We start from the raw sequence: 23,378 nt of genomic DNA, 5'->3' as shown, positions 1-23,378 counted from the left end.
TTAGTTCAACCATTGTGAAAGACAGTGTGGCGATTCTTCAAAGATCTAATGACAGAAATACCATTTGACCCAGCAATCCCATTACAGGGCGTATACCCAAGGGAATTTAAATCATTCTATTATCAAGGTACATGCACATGTATGTTTATTAAAGCCCTATTCACAATAGCAAAGACATGGAATTAACCCAAATACCCATAAATGGTAGATTGGATAAAGCAAATGTGGTACATATGCACCATGGAATACTATACAGCCATAAAAACAAATAAGATCATGTCCTTTGCAGGGACATGAATGAAACTGAAAGCCATTATCCTCAGCAAACTATCCCAGGAACAGGAAACCAAACACTGCATGTTCTCACACTTAAGTGGGAGCTGAACAATGAGAACACATGGACACAATGAGGGGAACAACACACACTGGGGCCTGTCAGCCGGGTGTGAAAACATCAGGAAAAATAGCCAAAGCATGTGGGCTTAATACTTCGGTGATGGGTTGATAGGTACAGCAAAGTACCATGGTACATGTTTTCCTGTGCAACAAACCTGCACATCCTGCACATGTGCCCTGGAACTTAAAATAAAATATTTTTTAAATCAAATAAAATCAAATTATAATTTTGAAGAATAAAAGTAAATAAACTGAAGACTAGTATCTGCTATGAACAGAGAATTAAATCCTCAATAAAATGTTGGAAGTTTGCATCTATCAATGCATACACTAAACAAGTACAAAAACCTCAAACTCTACATAAAAGTGGAATTTATCTCAGGGATGCAAGACTGATTCAATATTCAAATGTCAATAAACCATAACATGATCATATAAGATGCATTTTATAATTCTGTATCTATTTATAACAAAAATCTCTCAACAAATTTGAAATACAAGGAAACTTTCTCAACCTAAGTTTCTGCAGCTAACATCACCCTAATGTTGAAAGATTAAATGTTTTCTATATTAGATAAATAACAAGGAAGAACACATACTCTGATCATTCTTATTTGACATTGTTCTGGAAGTTCTGACCAGTATAGTAGATACGGGAATAAAAAGCTATATGGATGGGAAAAAAGAGGAATATAACTGCCTTATTTATAGATGATGTATTATCCAACTAGAAAATCCCAAAGAATCTGTGATGGTTAGTTAGTTTTATGTGTAAGCTTAGCTAGGCTAAATAGGTTTGTACCTAACTTAAAAACTAATATAGATCTTATAGTAAAGGTGTTTTGTAGATGTGGTTAACATCTACAATCGGTTTACTTAAATTAAGGGAGATTATTCTTGGTAATGTATATGGGCCTCATTCAATCATTTTAAAGCTGTTAAAAGCAAACTGAGGTTTCACTGAGAAAAAAGAAGATTTTCCTCAAGACTGCATCATCAACTCCTGCCCCCAAATTTCCAGTCTGCTGGCCTGTCCTACAAATTTTGGAATTGTCACCTTCCATCATCACATGAGCCACTCCCATGGGTCTCTCTCTATATATTTTCTAGTTGTTTTGTTTCTATGGAAAACTCTGAATGATACAGAATCTAAAGCCAAACAAAACAAACAAGCAACAAACTCCTGGAGCAAATCAGCGAATTTATCAAGGATAAAGCATACAGGGTTAACAGACAAAAATCCAATACTAATTACAATAACTTTAAGAAATGAAATACTAAGGCATGGATCTAAGAAAACATGTGAAACATATATTTGTATAAACTCTGAAATCATAATGAAATGAAAGAAAACCTAAATGCTTGGAGAGACATACTATGTGCATGGATTGGATTTTTCATGTACTCAACATAGTATTTATGACAAATCTCCCCAAACTGACATCGAGATTTAGTTAAATTACAATTAGCATCCCAAGGATTTTTGTTAATATAAACAAACTGATTCTAAATTTTTTGTGAATAAGCAAAGGAAGATTTCTAGTGGGAATGCTAAATGTTAAAGCCATTTTGGAAAATAGTTTGACAATTTCTTCTAAACTGAAACAAACACTTACCATAAAATCCAGGAGTTCCACTCCCAGATATTTATCCTAGACACATGAGAACTTACGTTAGCCCAAAAAATTTGAACACAAATATTAATAGAAATTCTGTTTATAATTGCCAAAACCCGATTCAACAGATGAATGGATAAACTGCGATACATTATTTACAATGGAATATTACTTAGCAATAAAAAATAATAGAGTATTGGGATATGCAACAATTTGAATAAATCTCAAAGTTATTACATGCTGGGTAAAATATGCCAGTTTTTTTTTTTTTAATTTTTTGAGACAGGGTTTCACTGATAACCCAGGCTGGAGTGTAGCAGTGCTATCACGACTGTCTGAATGCAGCCTCTATCTCCTGGACTCAGGTGATCCTCCCACCTTGTCCTCCCAAAGTGTTAGCCACCATGCCTTGCCAAAAATGGCAGTGTTAAAGGCTACCTAGTGTACGATTTAATTCTATTTATTTATTTATTTATTTATTATCTATCTATCTATCTATCTATCTATCTATCTATCTATCTATCTATTTATTTTGAGACAGAGTCTCCGCAGTGGCATGATCTCGGCTTACTGCAAACTCCACCTCCCCAGTTTGAGTCATTCTCTTGCCTCAGCCTCCCGAGTAGCTGGGACTACAGGCGCCCGCCACCACGCTTGCCTAATTTTTTTTATTTTTTAGTAGAGACGGGGTTTCACCGTCTTAGCCAGGATAGTCTCGATCTCCTGACCTTGTGGTCCACCCTCCTCGGCCTCCCAAAGTGCTGGGATTACAGGCGTAAGCCACAGCGCCCGGCCTGTACGATTTAATTTAAATGGCATTCCTGAAAACACAAAATTATGAAGATTGCAAACAGATCGGCATTGGTCAAGGTTTAGGGCTAGGGAGAGATTTAATGACAAAGGAGCAGCACTAAAGAGTTTTTTGGGATTGATAGAATTGTTCTTATCTTGATTGCAGTTGTGGTTATAGAAATCTATACCTGTGCTAAACTCAGAAAAGCATATACCAATAAAATGAAATTTTCATGTGTGTTAATTTTGAAAATACGAAATATTGTAATAATGCTGTCCCCTGGCACATACACCTTCTTACTCATTTCTCTACATAAGTCTTACTGTGTTCTAACACACTATATTATATGCTTATTTAATAGTTTAATTGTTGGTTGTCTACTACTTTCCCATTAGAATCTAGGCTCAAAGTATAAGGACAGAGATATTTTTGTCCTTATACTTTTTTCTTCCTACTGGGCCTGAATCAGTAGGGCATTGCAAACAGCAGGATCTCAGTAAATAGTTGAAAGAGTAAATGAAGTCATTTTAGAGCATATTTAAAGAATGTTAAAATATTTATATTTTAATTCAGAAAACATGTTTCATTATTAGTTGAAAACTGAACTTTGTGTTCAAATATTTTCATCAAATATAATGGCAATAAAACAGATAATTTATTGGAGGAAAAGTTATTATTGTACCTTGATCATCTTATCACAGTGAACTTTGTGTTGTAAGCCAACTTGTGTTCTATCTTTGCTTCTTTTCTTAGTAGGAAGTTAGTTATAAAAATTACAAATATCTTTTCAAAATGTTGTATTGTATTAAAATGCATGAACTTAAAATATTTAATTGTAATTTAGTGTACCAACAATCATAGCAAGACAATTTTTTTTTCTTAGGCATATATAATTTTCTGAATTATACTGGTCAATATTTGATTGTTTTTCACAGACAATCAAATAAACAAGGTTGAATACATGTTACCTTATTTAAAATATTTCATTCTTATAAACAATATGCTGCCAATTATAATTAAATAAGTCTAGTTAGGTTAGTCTTCAGGTTTCAGGCTTAATGCAATAATTTTCTTTAGAGTTTCCATTTATTAAAGAACAGAAAAGAAAGTTATTTCCTTCTTCATATTTAAAGTATGGTCCACGTTCATTACTTTACAATCAGTGAAAAGTTTTGCCATATCTGTTAGTTACTATGAGAAAGGCATTGTTTACTGACTAGCATAATATTTCACTTTTATCCACTTGGTATGATATATAAATTTCTCTTATCACAATAAGATAACAGAAATATTTTACTAACTAGTATTAAAACTTTGAAAACTTCACCAGTAAGCTTATTTTCTTAACATGAAGCTCTCCAGCATCAGTTTGCAAACCTACCTCTGAATTTACAGGCAATTTTGGTTATTCGGCTATAATTTATTCTTTCTCACTTTCTGGAAAGCATTTCTTAATATTTTTGAACAAATTCAGTTCTATTTAATCCTTGCCACCTAGCATCAGGCTTTATACATAGCAGCTGTTTGCCAAATGAAAGAAGAAATGCAATATGTACGTTCATCATTCCATAGCTTCCTTTTGCTCTCTTCCTAAAACCATGTTTTGTGATCATACTAGGTTACAGTGTAAGAATATTATACTACTACTACTAATAAAATGTTATGAAAAATAACTACTTTCATTAATTTATTGCAATTTGTCAAGAATTGTCAGAATTTTGTTTAATTTGTTATTATTTCTTACATGTTCATAAAATTTTTATGGTATATTTTAGAATGTCTGTTTGTAACTATGGAATAAATAAGAATTATCTGTAACAGGTTGATGTATCCAGGTGTACCCTAGGTACTTCTGATGCCCTGGCACAGTGGTTCTGCAAGTGTGGTTGAGGGATTTCTAGGGTCTCAAGAACCAACCAGGAACTCCTCAGTTCAAAACTGTTTTCATAATAATACAAATATATTATTCGCTTTTTTATTTTGTTTTTCATAAGTATATACAATGTGTAATATCACAATGAATTAATAATAGGAATAAATATGAGACACCAGCTATTGTTTAGTAAGCCAAATATTAAAGAGATTTCCCAAAATGCAAAACAATAAAAATTTCCTCATTTTTTAAATGTTTTTGAAAACATTTTTCAAGAAAATATTTATTTTAATGTGTGATGGGCTATTATCAATGCTTTTAAATGACATAGTGTTTTAAATTCTCATTTTAATGTCAAATATGATAAATATTGATTTATAATATCCACATAAGTAAAACCTCTTTCGATGCATCACTACCTTTTAAGGGCATAGTGAAGTCATGAAAGTAAGATATTTGAGGACCACTGATCCAGCTAATACAGGAAGCAAGCATAGGAGATCAGAGTAACACATTTATAAAAAATTATATAACTAACTTCTTAATATCTCTAATATAAACTTGGTTTCTGTAATCTGGAGACAACAATAGAGCCTAAACCCAGAGGATGTTGTGAAATTTTCATTAAATGATTCATGTAGTCTGTAATAAATTGTCTAAAACAAAGTAGGGGCTCAGTAAATATTCTTGAAAATGAACTTCCTAAAAGCTCTGGATTTCAGTTTATACTTGAATTCTCAAGTAATTGCTTAGAAATATAATAATCTATTTTGTTTGTTATAAATAAAACACTACATATGTTAATGAAGTGGAGCACATTCAAAAATTAAGAAATATCCTACTTGGGGAGTATCCTACTTCTGCACAGAAGAGGATTTAGTAGTTTCTTTTCACTTAGTTGAACTATGACACCACCACAATGCTCCAATAATTGTAATCATATTGAGCTAAGATAGTCGAATTCTGCATTCTAAAGTAGTAAAAAATGGTTTTGAATCAGAATTTGTATGCATTTTTATTTATTTCATTTCAAATATGAATTACCCCTTGAAAATATTTTATTACTATTTAATTTTTGCAAAGAGAAGGTAGCAGCAAAATATTTTCTCAAGTATTTGAATGCACTGACATTGGAAGATATGTATCAAATGCAAACTATTTTATTTCAATACAGTGTTAAGTTAAACTTTCTGACAATAATAAACTGATTTTTAGCTGCAATTCAAAGTTATCAGATGAAAAGAATGCTATAACAGGTGAACATGTGCCTTGTTCATATCATATCTTTATTATTTTACTTAAACCTATGGAAAATTAAAGAAGTCTTAGATAACACATGGTAACTTAAAGGAAGATTTAGAATATATGTCTGTTATTTCTTATTTCACATTACACTTTGATCTATGTTGTTGTGTATTCTGAGTTTAGTAATATTACAGGCTTTGAAGAAATATTATCATTCCCCAAATTTCTACCTATATAATAGAGCGTGGCTGTGGAAACACCAGAAAATCTCAGTGTTACATTTCGGTATCATTTTACCAGCTTAAAAATTTGTTTAAATGGGGTTATATTGATTTTTCTGGTTAACACAGAAATAATCAGTATCTTTATAACATTGAGTCTTTTGATACAGAAACAAAGTATAATTTTGGATTAGAATATCATATTCACTTATTCCTATTTGCTAGAATTATGATTTTTGGGAATCTGATACCAAGGGACTCAATGATGTCTGTGTTACTTGGTTCCCAGGGTAACCCTGACAACTCTACTATGAAATTAAAATTTGATTGTGCTCCTGAACATTGCCATGGTAGCCACTTATTTTTCTCCTCTTTTTGTTTTCTAATTTTTAAAATTCCAACTTTTGTTTTATATGCAGGGGGTACATGTGCAGGTTGTTGTATAATGCTGAAGTTTAGGGAACAGATCCCATCACACAGGTAGTGAGCATAGTACCTAATAGGTACTTTTTTGACCCACATCTCTCTCCCTCCCTCCCTCCCCCTTCTAGGAGACTGCAGTGTCTATTGTTCCCATGTTTATGTCTATGTGTGTTCAATATTTAGCTCCACTTTTATATGAGAACATGTGGTATTTGGTTTTCTGTTCCTGTGTTAATCACTCCCAGTTATGGGGCCTTCTTGAAGGCCAGAACCTAAGTCCTAGTAGGACCTTTTGTGTTTCTCCGAATCTGCCTCCAGCTTGGCAAGATTTACAAACAGTATTACCAACTATTCACTTGTTTTACAACTCTTGAGAGTGTCTTTAATCATGGGATAAAGTCCATGAGAGCCCATGGCTTCCCAGAACTTTGGAAGCCTAGATACAGATGCATTTGATCATGACACAGACGACTATCTAATGACCAACACTAGCCAGGAAAACAAATATTAAGTGAACAGTCTGTATTCCTTATCTACATCTATTTGTTTTAGTTTTATGTTGTTTATATGTGTCATTGAGTAGATTTAGTTTCCTTTGGCTTATCATTGTTTAACATAATAAAAATATAAGTATGCTATACAATTTACACAGTGTACAATATTGTCTAACATTACATTTTGTTATATTTTAATGTGAATAAAATATTGCATCATGTATGTATTGTAAACTTTTTTTATTTTTATCTAATTTTTTATATTATTTAACTAGTGCCTTTACACTTTTGCAAGACGTGTGTACTGCAATAAAAATTAGACTACAGTATTCCAAACGCACCACACACACATACACAAATCAAAACAAAAAGCATATTCTCCTGGATGAGGAGGGAATATAATTCTGAGGGATTTCTGGGCACCCCGTTTTTACAAGTAGTTTCAAGTTCTCTGGAATCTGGATTTAGTACAGGTAAATTTGACAGACAAAGCAAATTGGGCCAGTCTTCGAGCAAAAGTGGTCTGACAGCTGAAGAGGTGTTCCAAAGAGCAGATTGGTATTTGAATGCAGACCTAGAAAAGAAAATGGGACCAGGTGGTGAGTGGAAACAGCTGTTTTGTGATATGGAGAATAAATGGCTAAATCGTATATTTTGGACATTTTGTGTGTGTTGGGAAAAACAATTCTCTCATTAATCTCTACTCTTCAAAAGTTCTGAAGTTGGAATTCTCAGTGCTTTTGTGTATGTGTAATTGTGTGTGTATATATATGATGGTGTGTATGATTATATGAGTATGTATGCGTGTGTGTATTAAATACAACTCTATGCTGCTGCCAGCACCAAGGTAGCTTAGCTTATTCAGGTTACACAGTGTATATTAAAGATATATATTTAATAAAATTTACCATCAAAAAAGACTCTCATATTCACATTTTCTTATATGTCGTTGAGAATAGTACTAAAGTTTTCTTAAGTTAGGTCCTACATGCTATTTCACTTTATTTTGAATTTGTTTTTTTAATGAAGAATCTTTTCTAAATATTTATATTTCCATTATATTTTCTAAAATTACTATTAATATTTTATTAGCATTGTAGTCAACTATCACTATTAATTTTTTTAACTGTTTTCTTTGATTTCCTTGTATTTTCCAGGTATATATTAATTTCATCTACAGTTAACATCTCAGTAGAACCTTTTCCTACACTAATAACTTTGTTTTCTTTCTTCTATCTAACTGCTGAGATTTGTAGGTCTAATTAACAGTGTTTAACTGTGGTGATAATGTCCTGGATAATTTTTATTTTCCAGGAATTTTTTTTTGTAGCAACATGCTGAAAGTCCCAAATTTCCCATGGATTTGCAATTTAGAGGGCTGGCTTTTATTACTGTTTCTTCTTTTTATTCTACCTTTAACAGACTTATATAGATATAACTGACATGTAACAGACCATATATTTAGTATACAAGTTAATAAGTTTTGATGAATACAAATACCTATGAATATAACCATCACAACCAAAAAAAAAAAAAAATGAATACTCTGATCACCTCCACAAGTTCCTTGTATACTTCGATAATCTTTCACTCTTTCTCCTACCCTTCCCCTTAGCACACTTTGCTCTAGCAAAAATTGATCTACTTTCTCTCACTAAAGATTAGTTTTCAATTTCTATAGTTTTATATAAATGCAGTCCTACTCTATATATTCATTTTTGTTTAATCCATGCTGTGAATGTATTGGGAAGGAAAAATTCTGTTTTCTCTATTCATTTTAAATTCTTCACTGGAGGTCCTGTACATTTGATTAAGAAAGGACAGATTGACAAGAGAAAAACAACAAAAATTTAACATGCATTATGGTAGTATTAAAAGATGAGTAATTGAAAGGATTGGCTAGAACTTGGCCTTACATACCAACTTAACAAAAGAATGGTAAGTTTTTAGAGAAAATAGAGTTTATGATTTCAAGGGCAACAAACTGGGAAGATAAATATTAATACATGGGGTGATGGAATGGAAACTGAGTAGGTTACCTGTGAAGGTCCATAAGGCCCTGACTTTCTGTTCTTTTTATGACCATAAAACTTCCCTGAGCTAGGATATTTATGGCACTCCTCATTTTTCAGAAGTTTCTGCTTTTAGTAAGATAAGGGAAGCTCTGAGAAAACTTTTTTCTGCATCTGCTGATTCTCATTTGCCTATAGCTTAAAATAATTGTTATGCCAACATGGCATATTTTAGCACGGTGATTTTGATCCCCTACAAGTCCATTCATAGTTCATTCAGTTTCTTCTTCTTTTTTTTTCATTAAGATGTATTCCATTGTATGGATATAACACAATGTGTTATCAATTCACTTTTTGATGGATATTTAGGTTGTTTCTAGTATTCAGCTATTACTGAATGGTAACAAAACTGGTACAAACGTTTATTTACAAGTATTCATGGAAATCTATGCTTTCATTTCCTTTGGGTAAATATCTAGGAATAGAATGGCTTGGTAACATGGTACTTGTATATTTAAAGTTTTTAAAAATTCTAAACTATTTCCCCAAGTGATTGTACAGAGTTCAATTCTTCCACATCCTTACTATCATCAGTTATGATTTTTTTTTTTAATTTTACACATTCTAAAAGGTTTGTGTTCGTATCTCATTGTAGCTTTAATTTGCAGCTTTTTAATGACCAGTGATGTCAAACATCTTGTCATGTGCTTATTTGCTGTAGTAAATCTTGGAAACATCACTTCAGTATCAAGGGCAATGGAGAGGAGTCAACTTACAAGATCAGAGAGACCAGTTATGAGACCATAAGAATGAAGGCATGAAATAATGCATATCTGAGTTAAACAAAAAGGATAAAAGGGCTTTAGTGCAAAAAACAGAATGGATACAGAAGATATTACCACATTTTGTTACACTTTCTGTCTGAAGTACACAATTCTTATTTGGATTGTTTTATATAAAATGTATTTATGAAATAGCAATTTCATGTTATTTATAAATTTTGTTATAGTACCTTTCAGGCTTGTGTGAGCTTAGAAATTCACTTTAAGTATAGCTCTTTTAATGGTTATGGAACCCCTAATTTTATTATGACATAATATATCTTTCATATTGCCCATAAAATTATCACCAGATACATTTTTAATTGCTTATATGGGGACACTTGAATTCTTCCTGATTCTCTCATTCACCCCACTTAAAAATGTTGCTTAAATGGAATTGATGTGATTCATAAATGACTTGATGAATCCAACAAAGGTACTTTCCTGATATCATATTATCCCAAATTATTTTAATATTCTCCAAATAATATATTCCAGATTTTTTCCTCATTAAATCAGTTTGAACAAAAATCACTGAAATGCTCCTAAACAGTTACGAAATTTTAAGCTGAATCAATATGCAAAGTCAATAGTATTTGATTCATAGATTCAGTTTTAGTTCTTTCTTTGAAAGAAAAAATATGTACTCATTTTGACAGCACCATCTCTTTATCTTTCTACCACAATGGATGATTAGCATTTTTTCTATAATTTTGAAGTAATCTGAGATACAGCTAATCCAGAATATGAGATTTAATCCCATACTATGGAAGCCAGGCACTCTTGTATATCTTCAGCTATATTGAGATTTATTCTTCCACCGTACTATTTTAGTGAGAAAGTTATTTTATTTGCCAGAGAAGATAATCCCCTATAAAAGGAATAAAGTAGTGTCTGTCATATAATATTACATATAATATTATTTTACCATTTGCCAAAAATAATAATACTTTATTCATTTTTCAATCCAGATGTAGTTTATGAGTTTTAGTAATTTTCACAAGCTTCTAATTTAGAACTTATGACTCCACATAGTGATCTTAAAAACTCATGTGACTCATCTAGGTGTTTTTGTTTTTACCATTTATTTCTATCATTTAAATATGCACTTTGTAGACTTTAAGTTCAGTGAGACTTGTCCTTGCAATCACTCTTTTTATCTTCTCATTTTCTTCTTCATTAATAGCTTTTGATTTCTATGTAAAAATTTTGTTTATAAGAAATTCCCAATAATATTGAATCATATTCTCTGAAGTATCATAAATGGAATCAACAAGTTAATGACATAAAATATTGTATAGTCATTCATTAATCTTAATCCTCTTGTAAGATGATAATTACAGCTGATCAAAATCAGATGCTTGCTTTTCAAGCAAAGTAAGAATGTTTTCAGAAGAAAGTTGGTGTAGGTAATTGAGTATAATTTCAGCCAATTAACTATCTGCAATTGGAGAGCAATAGAGAGCTTCAAACTTTAAATATGCAGAATATTATCCCTTAAGGATTTGGGGGAGAGATAAATAATTATTTGAATATTTCATTGGTTTGAATAATTTGATGGGAGCGTCGTTTAATTAGATAAGAAGACACATCTCAATGTGATGTCTATTTTTCTTCATTTTCTTTTCTTTCCTTTCTTTCTCTTTCCTTTTGTTTGTTTTGCTTTTTCTCTTGTTTTACTCTTTTATTTTTTCTCATTTAGCAAGAATGAAACAGAAAATTGTTTTAATTTTCAGGAATGAAATAAAACTACTGAGTAATAGTTCAAAATCAAGTGAGGTATAACAAATAGTAGACCATTATTTCTTCTATTATGTACCTGGATTCCCAGACTTCTCAAAATATTATCATACCAATAAAGTAGAATGAAAAAGTTGTTTTTGTAGGCTGACACAACTAATATAAAAAGGCATTTTCAAAAAAGTTTTGATTTTAGATTGTTTTCTTTTATATATAAAGAAAAAGTTCAATTGAATTTTCACATTAAACACTTTCAAATTTTCACATTTATGAATGTGATAGTCCTGCTGAATAAGAATTTCATCAATTTAAAAATGTTTATATAATGTTCTCTGTGATTGAGCAGTAGCACAAATGCTAAGCTACACAAAATGGCCCATGCTCACATATAGATCTTAACTGATTAAAATTTAAGTAAATAAACAACTAGATTGTAATTGCAGATACAACCAAATAAACTGATCATTATTTCACAATATCATAATTGTTAGCATGCTGTTATCTTACATTTTAACTATTATTTATCTTCAACTTCAACTTACTTATGGAGTGTTAGGAAATACAATTCTTATCAATAGACTCAGTTTTAAAGTTGCATTATTTTAACATAAACTTCCTTTAATTGCTTATGAAGTACAGGCACTTTAGAAACACAAAGATAATTAGGTCACATTAGTGTATAGTCCTTCTCAAATAAAGATGTGATCCAGCTCCAGAGACAAACTTGTAAATTTCTGCCTATATTCCAAGGTTAAGGAAAATTAGCTTTATAACAAATATATATTTTTTTAAATAAACACTTTAATTAACAAGTAGAAGTGGAAAAAATGAAGTGAGGGAGGGGATTGAGAAGCAGACTGAAGGGACATGACAATGATGTGAAATGAGCTGTTTATGGAACTGCTAATCCCCCTGAACTACTGATTGATACAGGCATATAGCATTTCTTATTTGTAAGCTTCCTCCTCAATGTAGGTATATTTGTGTTAACTGATGCTGCTCTGAGTTTCTGATGACCTGCAAGGTTAAAAGCTAAACCTTTTCATGGTCCTTCACCTGGATTGTGGCTTAAGTGTCTCCAAGTGAGCTTTTAGACACGATAGTTGCCCGGGTGACTGGAGGCAGTCACTGGAAATTGCCAAGGACAAAATGTTCTGTTTAACTGCGTGTTGTGAAAAGGACTGTTTCCCTATGAGGATATCACTAATTTGAAATAAATGTGTATTGTTACATGATAAATAAATTGTGTGACATTTTAACATTCTAAAGAGACTTTGAGAGATTAGAGTGTATTTTGAACATCATTATGTGAACTGAATAATTTTTCATTCTCCAATATTTTGAGGAGATGTTCTAGTAATTCTTTCTTTCCTTTATTGTTTATATTCAGGCGATATGGATGCTTACTGAGATCATAAACTTAATTTTTGCATGGCTTTTTTTTTTCTTTAATCAGGGACCAGACTTTATCTCTTAGTATCAACAAAACATTCAGAAAATGGGTAGAAACTAAAGGATGCTAGGTAGTGCCAGACACAGCTATGATAATGCCCTGAAAATGATCTTGTTAGGATTCCATCAGCACTGCTAGACCCACAACTTCGCTGCTTCCCAGTGAATTATCTCTGGCAGTTAATGTTCCTGCTGAGAGCAAGGAAAAATCTCTATGCTCCCTTTTATCATGAGAGACAGTCCTTGTTTCCCATGTCTGGGATCTTTCCATTAATAGGAAAGATTTTTGAGATTTTATAACTATGATTTTCATTTAGCCAATCTCTATTGAAGATAAAAGAGAATATCTTGAACAAACTTTGGTGTTTCCTGAGCTAGATGTTTCACTACAATAATGACATTAACTAATAATAATATACAAGAGGCATTATACAAAATTTAAAACTAAACAAAGATGTCATTTTTAACACCTTCTTAAATATTTTGTCTTATCTTTTCTTATGGTGACATTTGGCAGTCAGCCTTTTGATTTTATGTTTTATTATTTTGTGTTTATTATCTATGTTTCAGTGGGTTTTGTGTCTATAAATAACCTAGAATATATTCATATATAGACAATGATTTTATTATTCCCTCAGAATGGTGTTGCTTTATTTACCATCAAATAGAATAGTTTTGAGGGTTAGACGTGGTGGCTCAAACCTGTAATCCTAGCACTTTAGGAGACCAAAGCAGATGGATCACTTGAGGTCAGGAGTTCGAGACCAGCCTGGCCAACATGGAGAAACCCAGTCTGTACTAAAAATACAAAAATTAGCTGAGCGTGATGGCGGGCGCCTGTAATCCCAGCTACTCGGGAGGGTGAGAAGAATAGCTTGCACCTGGGAGACAGAGGTTGCAGTGAGCCGCTATCACGCCACTGCACTCCAGCCTGGGTGATAGAGCAACACTCTGTCTCAGAAAACAACAACAAAACAAAACAAACAGCAACAGCAATAAAAAGGAATAGCTTCATTTTTGCAAGACTGATTTTTCTTTACTAATCTACCAACAGCTATTCATTATCTACTTTATTTTCAGAGTTGGATACGGTTTAAAGAAAAATAAAATGTTCTATATATTAGGAGAAAATATAATTGTAGAAAGCTTTACAAATTACACATCAGAGTAGAATTAAACCAAAGTTCTGTACAACTTTGAAATAGGCGTATTATTCTCAGTCTCATCAAACCATTGGTAAAACCGGAATTATGGGTTATACTTAGCATAATTTTGTTAAGATGAAAAGTTATTTAGGTAAGACATTTATCACATAAAGTTCACAGCTAAATCCACATATATAAAACCATTAGGGAACAAAACAAAATTACCTAATATTAAATATATTTTTAAAATTCTATAGAAATTCTGAGAATGGGAAAAGCTTAACAGCTGAAGCTTCATGCAAGATCTAACATGAAGTCACCTATCTAATGAAAGATGTTAAATAGGTATTGAGGATGGTTACTTTAGAAATAGTAGCACTTAAAAGGTCTTGAAATAATTTAGAAGCAAGTTGAGAGAAAGCATACTGAATACTGAATTTGGTTTCAGAACTGTGGACTTTGAAACATAGAAGCACATTCAATCATAATGTATTTGTGAAAAAAATTGCACTTACTCTATAAAGTATTTGAAAATCAAAAAAAAAAAGATTTTCTTTCTCACTTCAATTTACTTAATTAAATATTTATTCTAATTTAGAGAAATAAGGGATGCCTTTAAGCTATATTTGACTTTTATGAGGGACTTTGTGGTGTCATTAACGTGACAAGTAAGTGGCAAGTTGTAAAGAAAGAAAAGCATGATTTAAACAAGAATTTTAGAAGTTGTCTCTCTACTTATTTTATGACTCTTTATAAAATCAGACTCCAAGGCTGAAATCAAGCTGTTTCCATTTTATCTTGAACAAAAATGATCTACCAAAATATTTTAACTGCATTGATAATGGTATTATTTACCTACTCTATTTACCTGAACTAAATTGCCTGCCTAATATTTATTTGACTTTTCTTACTTAGGTAAGAAGATGATACTAGACAAAATGTACAATGGAAAGTTTGGGACGTAGTAGTTTAGATGAGAAGAAAAATTAGAAAAGCAAATTTAGTAGTTTTCAGCATACAAACAACAATTAAAGAAAACATTCTCTGAGGGAAAAGATTTTAAGAAAATGCAGAGGTCTAAAGTAATTTTAAATTCAATAAACCATATTATTTTTGTTGTTCTTTTAAGACATGCTCAATATTCCCTTCACAATTATGAAAAACATTCCACTTTTAAAAGGCAAACGTTGTTTCCTTGAAATCATATGTGAAAAACACAAATATAAATTAATTTCATTTTAGCTAATATACTGGTAAAAAGAAATGCTTCATTTATGAATCAGCTAGCTACATCTTTTCTAATGGAATTTTTCTTTCCTAAATACTTTATCCATTTGGTATAACCAATCCTTGAGAAGCAGTAAAGTATCTTTATTTTCTGGTAATGCACACTTTCTAAAAATATCCTGGTTAAAGTAAAAAATATAAAGTAAAAAACAAAAGTAAAGATAAATTGTAGATAAAAGAAAATGTAATGTTTTTCATAACCTTAAGTTATAATTGAAAATGTGTTTATAGGCCGGGCACGGTGGCTCACGCTTGTAATCCCAGCACTTTTGGAGGCCAAGGCAGGCGGATTGCAAGGTCAGGAGATTGAGACCATCCTGGCTAACATGGTGCAACTCCGTCTCTACTAAAAATACAAAAAAAAATTAGCTGGGCATGGGGGCAGGCACCTGCAATCTCAGCTAATCGTGAGGCTGAGGCAGGAGAATGGCATGAACCCGGGAGGCGGAGCTTGCAGTGAGTTGAGATCAAGCCACTGCACTCTAGCCTGGGCGACAGAGGCAAGACTCCGTCTCAAAAAACAAACAAACAAACAAACAAAAAAATATGTATACATATACACATATATGCATATTTATTTATAAATTGTTGATTGCCAGTTCATGACAGAAATTTATATCTGATGCAGATGAATTCATTTGCTTACAGATTATTAATCAGTAATCAATTATGATTAGAGATAGTCATATCAGATGCTTTCCCTTTAGGACAAGTTGTGTATTCAAGATGTAAGTACTGTAAGGATCGATATAATCAAATGTTTTATTCACTAGTAATTTTTGCTCTAAATTGCACTGATAATTTTATGTTTATGCTGCACACCTAAATATATTTTAAATCACCAAAAAGCTAGGATGGACTCATTTATTATTATTATTATTTTAGTTATACCATGTCTCTTAATATCTTTAACTATTTTCAAGTTTAATCCAAATTCTCAATATTACTTTTTCTGATATTGAAGATACTTGCCTTAACAGATTATTTTAATAATTTTCCTCATCTCATAAACTTAATATATACATTCTCATAAATTTCTTTTCTAGTATTCTTTTTTTCTGTTTTTCAAAAATGCCTGTTTTAAGGAAGGAGAAAATAAGACAAAAAGGGTAATGAATAATATTTACATTTATATCTGAAATGTTTGCATGCGCAAACACACACACACACACACACACACACACACACACACACACACACTGAATCTCCTTGGGTATACAGTTGAATTGTTGTCTCTCAAATTTATTCATCTTTCACTTTGGAAACCAGAGAGCAAGAAACACAATGTAGTCCTGATAATGAGTAATAGAGTTAGTCTTCCAGTTTTAAACTTTTATGTTTCCAGAGATCTAAAACATGTTAAAAGATCCCAAATTATATCTTTCTTTTTTTTAATACCATAATATGTATTTCTGAGAATTCATGCATATTTTTTCACACTTCAAACCATGATCGGTTTACTTAAATTCATTGAGCCATAGATCGAGGAGAATTTTTTCAGATTTAATCACATCCAAAGATATCTTTTTCTTTTTTCAAATAGTACTACTTGGATTATTCCAATTAAATGTCATAACTATGTGAAACCTCTACTTTGTGATCACTGATATTAAAACTTGCTCTTTTTTTCCATTTTAAAAATATGAGAAAAATTCAATAAAATATTCAAATATGGTAGTTTCACAAAGATTACTCCACAGTTACTAGGTAGCATTGGGTAGCTCAATTTATAATTGCTTAGAATATTTTTTCATCTGCTGATGTCTAGAAGTCTAGATTGGAATATAAAGGTAGTTTGTAGTGTCAGTATACAGGAGAACATGTAGGAAAATAAAAAATTGAAAACAGGAATATTAAGTATTCTACTAACTATACTTGGATTAAGCAAGATAAGCAGAAATTTAATCGTAAAATGCCATGATTTTGATCATAAAATTGATTATACTGAACTACCTCCCTGAATAGACCCTTTGTTGGTCTGTCCTCACACTGCTAATAGAGACATACCCTGAGACACAGTAATTTATAAAGGTACGAGATTTAATGGCTCACAGTTCCACATGGCTGGGGAGGCCTCACAATCATGGCAGAAGGCAAATGAGGAGCAAAGTAATGTCTTACATGGTGACAGAAAGAGAGCTTGAGCAGGGGAAATTCCATTTATCAAACCATCAGATCTCGTGAGACTTATTCACTACCATGAAACCAGTATGGTGGAAATTGCCTCCATGATTCAATAATCTCCACCAGGCCCTACCCTTGAAACATGGGCATTATCACAATTCAGCATGAGGTTTGGGTGGGGACATAGCCAAACCACGTCTGACCCATCTTTCTTTGGGCTTATATTGAAAGGACAAATGGATGAAACTTATTGCCTTAAATACTGTAACAAGGAGAGGTGATATCCTTTACTTTCCTGTACCCTATACACGAAGACCCATGAGATAAATATATTTACACTCTCAATGTAAGAAACTTATGTGAGCTTTGTGGACAACTGGTTTGATTTTATTTATGAACACTGGAAATTACATAACTAAGTCTGACTCATTTGGCAGAGACTACTAGAGAGCATAAAACAAAATTTGTTATGATCTGTTCGAATACTGAGGAAATTACATCATCAATATTTGTGTTATCATCATTTCTGGTTTCTTCTAATCATATTTCATGTTTTCTATCATCTTTCTTTTTTTTCTCTCTCTCCTGCTTTTCTCATACACTCATTTCAAATGTTAATCTATTTTATGATGGTGTTTATATTTAAGCAAACTCTAAGTTCTTTCTGTTATTCACTGAGGTAATCATATGTAAACAAGAAAAACTTGCTAACACGTTAAGTAATGTTTGGAACACTGAAAGAGTGTTATTAAGATGGTTGGCAAATATACACAAATATTTATAAAACAGGAAAAGGGAGATAAGAGGAATCTAATGTACCATAATGGGGTTTCAGAGATAGAAACTGCTGTTAGCTAGGGTAAATCAAGTGGGGTGGAAGAGTTCAAAAAAGTCTTCATTATAGGGAGGGCATTAGACCTGACCTTTAAGGAGTCTAGACTTTAAATATCAGTGCTGGGCCATATGAAATATAATGATTATATGTCTATTGAGGTTTCAAGTGAAATTACTTCTAAAATTTTAAACTTACATTTCTTATAATAGCAGCCTGTCCTAATATTTTAAGCTAAGTAAAAAAAAAAAAAATTTCCCCTCACTGATTTGATAGGGTAACTTTCCTGACATCAGCAGATTTTAGAAAGGTTTATTTTGTTCAGGTTTACTAAGTAACTCTGTCTAACATTTACCAATTTACATGTCAGGCATGCCATTCACTATGAGAAATGAAAACATGATTAAAAAAACATAAAAAATCATATAGTGAATTACAGATTATTTCATGTGTATTATCTTAAAGAAATACTTCGATTACAATAACTCAAGTGAATAAAATATGAACTTATAGAAAAAAAAAAAAAAAAAAACAAACACAGGCAAAACTTCAAACTCAAAACCCCATGATCTTATTCTGTTACAATTATTGTACAAGCATGAAATAAGGAGAAAATAAGAAACATCCATGTTTTTCTTATTTATTCATACAGAACATCAGATCTCAGAAATTAAGAGGATAAAGTATCAAAATAAAAAAGTGAAAAACAAAAATCAGTAACCATCTGCAAAAGCAAAAGACTTTCATTCTGGAAAGCACTGTGACTGCCGGTGATAATCATATCAATCTTATTTGATCTTTATTCACTTTACTTTTTAAAATACATTATCAAATGTGTTATATTTAAATACACTATCAAATGTATCAAAAGACAAGAAAACGTAATCTCAGGATAGGAAAAACTGTATTTGTGGCTTAAACTCAATGAACTATTTACACAAAGATTAAATTTAAATAAACATACAATAACTATTTATGTTGTTTTATTTTTAGTTTTAGAAATGAGTGTGTAAACTTTTTTGGTTTCCAACAAATTCCTTTGTACTTATTAAAGGCTGTAACCAAAAACAAAATAAAATGAAAATACTATAAACAAAGCAGAGTGAGAGATGGAAAGAATTGGATTTGAGATGTTTATGTTCTAAGTCTTTAGGATATTAGAGTTAAATATTACTGTATTTTAACTACTGTTTGTCTCTCTCTCTTATCCACTTAATTGTGTAAAGCAAAGTATTGTCATTTTTGCTATTTAACCTTTGTGCCTAAAACAATGTCTGATAAAAAGTTGCTAAATATTGATGAATAAATAAATTTTAGGTACAAAATCTATCTCATAGCAATTAGCTTTCAGAACTGAAAGTCTCTTGGAAATCATAATGTATTCGTGAAAAAAATTGCACTTACTCTATAAAGTATTTGAAAATCAAAAAAAAAAAGATTTTCTTTCTCACTTCAATTTACTTAATTAAATGTTTATTCTAATTTAGAGAAATAGGAGATGCCTTTAAGCTATAGTTGACTTTTATGAGGGACTTTGTGGTGTCATTAACATGACAAGTAAGTGGCAAGTTGTAAAGAAAGAAAAGCATGATTTAAACAAGAATTGCTAGAAGTTGTCTCTCTACTTATTTTATGACTCTTTATAAAATCAGACTCCAAGGCTGAAATCAAGCTGTTTCCATTTTATCTTGAACAAAAATGATCTACCAAAATATTTTAACTGCATTGATAATGGTATTATTTACCTACTCTATTTACCTGAACTAAATTACCTGCCTAATATTTATTTGACTTTTCCTTTTTTTAACAGAAAATATTTAACTTTCGGTTAACCTTTTTTACATTTTACATTTTGGGTACCTTTCACCCCACAATAAATGGTAATTGCCCAGGAAAAAGCAAAGCTATGTAAATTTACATCCATAAAATTGAATATATATATAAAAGTAATAAAGCAATAATTTTTATTTTGAATAACTCATTTATGTGGGAAATTAAAAATTAATGTTATTACATAGTCTTATTAAATATCTTTTCAGTATCTCTATGCATAATTTAATTAATTTATGCAGTTTTTCTTTAAATTGTGATGATCAATTCACTTAATCAAATACTTGGTAAATTTATTTCTACTACTCTGGTTGCTCAGATGTATGTGCATGCAGTCTTTAATGGGTCTAAACCAGATAGATGAGCAAAAAATTCCACTCAGAAATTAGTGAATCCAAATTTCTTATCTTTTACATTATATTGGAAGATGACATCTGACCTCACATTCTAAATCAGAGTATATAGCTACTAGACTATGATATCTATGAAAAAATAATTTATATCTAAATATCTAGCTATAAAGAAACCTCCATGATCAGATTATTTCGCTGATAAATTCTAACAAACATTTAAGAAGGAAATAATGCCAATACTTTATAAATATTGAAGAGATGGAAGAATATAGAAGAGGAGGAAGCACTTCCCTATTTATTGTATGAGGTAAGCTTTACACAGTTATCAAACCAGACTGAGTAATTAGAGACCAATATCCTCATGAACACAGACACATGAAAGCCCAAGAAAATACTAGAAAATCAAACCAACCATATGTATTATAAAAATATAATACATATGACCATGTAGAATTTGTTCTATAAATGGAAGACTTTTTCTAATATTTGTAAACTAATCAAGGACATCCACCAGTTTAACAGAAAGAAAAGCAATTGGATCATCTCAATACAAGCTGAAAAGCTTTAAGTAAAAATTAGCATCCATTTAGGCAAACAAGAAAGGTAACGTTTTCAACCTGATCAAGAGTATCTACAAAGAAAAACCTTATAAATAACATTATTTAAAATGGTGCATGATTGCAGAGTTCCTCTGTGATCAGGAACAAGGCAAGAATGATTTGTCACATCACCCCTATTTAACATTGTTTTGGAGGTCTCTGTGCAATAAAACAAGGAAAAGAAATAACAGGTGCAAACATTTTTAAAAAAGAAATAAAACTACTCTATAAGCAGACAACGTGGTCATTGTTGTAAAAGTCTCAATGATTATCAATAATGATACAAAAACTCTGTGAGTTTAGCAAAATTGCATGATAAAAGATCAATATACAAAATTCATTCATATGTCTATAATTAACCATTAAAATTAAAATTTAATATAAGACTTTTTTTACACTAGCGTCATGAAACATAGAAACATTAAAGTATACCTTTTAGAAAATACAAAAAAGATCTGTATGCTGAGAACTTCTGAATAAAGAAGTCAAAGAGAGCCTAAATACATGGGAAGATATGCCATGTTATTGGATTGAAAGACTAAATACTGTTATGAAGTAATATCTCTCTAAACTTATCTATAAATTCAAGGCGATCACAAGTAAAATCTCAGCAGAAATTCTTGGTAGAAATGTCCAAACTGATTCTAAAATGTACATAAAGAAAAAGAACTCAAATAAAAAAAAGCAATTTTGAAAAAGAACAAATCTAGAGGATGAACTCTACCCGTTTTCAAGAATTACTCTATAACAGTAGGTAGTGTAGCATTTGAGAAATGCTAGACATAGATTGTTGAAAAAGAATAGAGTAAAGAAATGGATCCATACTTGTATAGACAATATATTTTCAATATAGGTATGAAAATTGTTCAATGAAGAAAGAATAAATTGGTTGCTAATGAATGGCACTGGAAAAACTGTACAACCATATGCAAAAAATAAATCTTGCCAGATTTTGTACAGTATTTAAAAATTAAGTCACCATGGGTTAGGCAAAGACTTTGTAGATATGACACTGAGGCAATGAACCAACAACAGCAACAAAAATTAAACTTTAAAAATTAAGAAAAACAAAACTAAGTTACATGAAATTAAAATTTCACATGGTCTTTGCAAATTAAATATATTATAAATATACAAAGTTATATATAATGATGTACACATTATACAATCACATTATATATTTTATACAAGCTGTAGAATCACAGTTTTTTTTTTTTTTTTTTTTTTTTTTTTTTTTTTTTTTTTTTTTTTTTCCTGAGTTGGAGTCTCACTCTGTTGCCTAAGCTGGAGTGCAGTGGCGTGATCTCCGCTCACTGCAAGCTCCATCTCCTGGGTTCATGCCATTCTCCTGCCTCAGCCTCCCGAGTACCTGGGACTACAGGCACCTGCCACCACGTCTGGCTAATTTTTTGTATTTTTAGTAGAGACAGGGTTTCACCATGTTAGCGAGGATGGTCTCGATCTCTTGATCTTGTGATCAACCAGCCTTGGACTCCCAAAGTACCGGGATTAAAGGAGTGAGCCACCGCGCCTGGCCTGTATAATCACACTTATAGTATATATAATCCATATATAGTCAGCTACGTAAATGTGTTTTAAATGCATAAATTTATTTATTTAACTGCATACATGAGTATATTATATAGCTATATATTAGGTACTTGAAATTATATAACAGATTATATATTACATATATGATTATCATATTTATTACATATATTCTGTATTATACAATAACATTACATCAAGTATGTCACATATATAATTATGTATACCTATATGCACACTTTTCTTTGTGTCCTTATTATAGGTGTACATTAATGATTGAAAAGTTCCTTTCATTTAAAGTTTCAAATTTTTACACGTAAAGCAATATATATGCATATTTTAATAAACGGCACAGGAGAATGGCATAAACCCGGGAGGCGGAGCTTGCAGTGAACTGAGGTCCGGTCACTGCACTCCAGCCTGGGCAACAGAGCGAGACTCCGTCTCAAAAGAAAGAAATAAATAAAATAAACAGCACAATTTTATTTCTCACAATTCTGGAGGCTGGAAGTTAGAGATCAGGGTGGCAGCACGGTCAGGCTCTGGTGAGGACTCTACTGAGTTGCACACTGCA

The sequence above is a fragment of the Rhinopithecus roxellana genome, chromosome 1 (genome assembly GCF_007565055.1).
Source record: "Rhinopithecus roxellana isolate Shanxi Qingling chromosome 1, ASM756505v1, whole genome shotgun sequence".
Classification (NCBI taxonomy): domain Eukaryota; kingdom Metazoa; phylum Chordata; class Mammalia; order Primates; family Cercopithecidae; genus Rhinopithecus; species Rhinopithecus roxellana.
The sequence above is the reverse complement of the archived record's forward strand: the minus strand, read 5'-3'. Positions refer to the sequence as shown.